Source organism: Rhagoletis pomonella, unplaced genomic scaffold (assembly GCF_013731165.1).
Source record: "Rhagoletis pomonella isolate Grant_MI unplaced genomic scaffold, Rhpom_1.0 Rhpom_scaffold_00002, whole genome shotgun sequence".
Classification (NCBI taxonomy): domain Eukaryota; kingdom Metazoa; phylum Arthropoda; class Insecta; order Diptera; family Tephritidae; genus Rhagoletis; species Rhagoletis pomonella.
This window is the reverse complement of record NW_023458556.1, coordinates 99,728,902-99,731,986: the sequence shown is the minus strand read 5'-3', so window position 1 is coordinate 99,731,986 and position 3,085 is coordinate 99,728,902. Positions and strand designations below refer to the sequence as shown.

The 3,085-nt window shown below is 34.4% G+C and overlaps 1 protein-coding gene across 1 annotated transcript in view; it reads right to left on the bottom strand.

Annotated features, from left to right (window-relative positions):
* Positions 1-3,085, bottom strand: part of LOC118734246 (retinoblastoma family protein-like) — a gene marked incomplete in the record, with an annotated part of 249,628 nt that overhangs the window by 887 nt on the left and 245,656 nt on the right.

Here is a 3,085-nt window from a genome sequence, read left to right as displayed (position 1 = left end):
TAACCACGCCCACTTCCCATATAACGGTAATTTCCAGAAATACGAAAACTGCGATATTTTATTAACTACTGAACATAATTCACTCAAAATTGGTATTTACAATAATTTTTAGACGAAAAATAAGAATATTATACATTTTTGGAAAATGGGCGTAGCCACACCCACTTATGGTTACATGTGTATATCTTAGGAACCGCTGCAGCAATTTCTTCCAAACTTGGCACAGTTGTTGGCCTTCGCACAGCATACGGCCGAAAATTTTGAAAATCGGACAATAACCACGCCCACATCCCATATAACGGTAATTTAGAGAAATATAAAATCTTCGATAAATCAGTAAATATTGAAGCTAATTTATTCAAAATTGATGCTTGCAACAATTCTTTACCAAGAAATAAGTTTATGGTAAAATTTTGGAAAATGGGCGGGGCAATGCTCACTTATGATCACATATATGTATATCGGTAACCGTTCTACCAATTTGTACCAAGCTCGGTGTGGTTATTGTGCTTGCCACATGAAAGCAAAGAGTTGAAAATTATTGAAATCGGACGAAAATTACGGCCGCTTTTCAAATAACGGTAAATTTCAGAAATGCTTGAAACTTGAATATTTCGAAATTGAAGGACACTAATTTACTCAAAATTGATACACCTCGGCTTACCATCTAGCGGTAGGAAAGGGAAGGTGAAAAAACATATATTTAATGTTTGCGCCGGGTATTTAATGTTCGGCTCCGCCCGAACTTAGGCTTTCTTACTTGTTGGAATAAAAATTACACTCAAGATCGCACAATATTTTATCTTTAAAAGTTAGTTTATTCTGAAAGCACACCTCTTGCTAAGGTATCAAATTATACGTAATTGTTTGTAGAATACAATACATACTTAAAAAGTTATTAAAATTAAATGCTTCAAAACCTATACGCGAAAAACAGAAAATTGTGAAAATTGTGAAATGTGGAGTTACAGACTTTGAGTTACTTGCCATTTCGTTATTTTTTAATGCACACTTTTCTTACCTACTACATATGAAGTGTACGCATAAGTGCTAAATGCCCATTTAATTTCAAATCAGACTATGGTGTGCTTCAAAAGTTATGACATAATTAATTGTGCCCCTCTTAAAAATTACATAAAAAATTCACTTGTTTTCATTATTATTTTAAATTTAAACACCGATATTTCAAAAGTTATGCAGCAAATTGATCCAAATTTTTTTTGAGGCTTCAAGTATGCGTCAGTGAATTATATGCAAAAGCAACCAGCTTTATTTAGTTTACAACAGTGAAAATAAAGCTAAACAACACAAAGGTTACCTGTTTTTTAGATTTGCCCATATAACTACTTTCTAAAAAAGAAATGAAATTCTCTACATAATTAAAAATAAATTGTACATAATTTTAAAATTTCAATTTTACATCTGATTTTAGCAATATATCTGCAGAAGTGGAAAACATAAAAAAATAATAAAGAGCTTCCAAAAAAAAGTTACTGAGATTCTTCAGCTTCTTAAAAGTTCGATTGATATAACTGACACGTTGTACGAACCCTTACCTGGTTTCCCAAAGGAAACTTTGGAAGAATTCAAGAAATTGGAAGAAAAGGAAAACGAGGACGCCCGTAAAAAACTCGTAAGAATCATTTACACTTATAAATTATAAAAAAAAAAATACCTGTTATAATATATGAATGGTTTTAACTTATATACACACATACTTATGTATATGAATATATAATTCTTTTTTGCAGCACGATCATTTGCTACGCCTAGGAGGAAGTAAATTAAACGAATTTTTAAGTTGTGGTTTAAAGGCTGCAATGTCAGACGAGCATGTTTCAAAGTTTACTTGGCACACGCAAAAGGAGACCGAGCAGCTAGGAAATACGAGACTGTCCAAAATATTGTACCGTGAGTATGAAATGCTATTTCTAAGAAACTAATCAATTTACAGTGCTACGACTCCGCTCTCAATAAAATGTATATTAATCTATTTGTATATTGCTAAATTACGTATATAACAAATAGATGTTGTTTGTTACAAGGAATTATTGCTTTATTGTTGTATTTGTGGGTCGTACAAAACGCATGGGTTTAACTAACGCTGAATATCAAAAACCTTAAATAAAAGTACATGGGTAAAAGTACATGGGTAAAAATATGAAACATACATACGTACATAGGTTAAACGAGAGACCAGTTTTCACTGTTCATCTCAGCATTCTACTTGACTGCAATTGCTAGTGATCAGCTTTGCGCTGTTCATCTAAGTAATCACAGCACATACATACATACTGCAGACATACCCTGCAAAAAATGGGACTAATCCGGGATGACTCCGGGAGCAATCGCAAAGGAGCATGCGACTAATACCACTTTTTATCTCTTTATATGGAATGAACTGATCGCTTTTGTTCGAACATGTCCTATGAAGAGACTAATTTTTCACCTTTATACCCGAACTACTACTAGTCACTTTTAAAAAATAAAAATAAAAATTTGCGCCAGCTGCGATTCGAACCGAGGCGCTCAGTTTTGTTAGGCGAATACTCTCTCTATGTGCCATCGCCGCACATGAAATTTCATTTACTAAGTGCGCACATGTCATTAAATCGTTAATAGTACCCGTTAGAGATGAGGCGGGGAATAATTGATCTCCAATTATACCCGTAAGGGATGAGGCGAGACTAATTGATCTCCAATAGTACCCGTATGAGACTAGTTGCGGCTAATTAATGCCCAATTGTACCCGATTGAGAGGAATCTCGGAATACTCTCTTTAGATATTAGTCGCACAATTTTTTGCAGGGTACATACAGAGAATGTACCAATGCTATAGACCAGCTTTACGCTGTTCATCTAGTTAGCGGCACTTACAATGAAAGAGACTAAACAGTTATGATCACTTACCTCCTGAGCGGAGGCCTTAGACAAATGAGGGCGAAAGCTCAGAAGATTTGTCCCTTTTATAGGCCGAAAAGCTATGAATTGCATATTCTAACATAACGGTTGCCTTACAGCTCTTTGATCATTTTTGACAATTGAATGGTTGTACCCAATATTGTGCAATATTTCCCTACCCGCA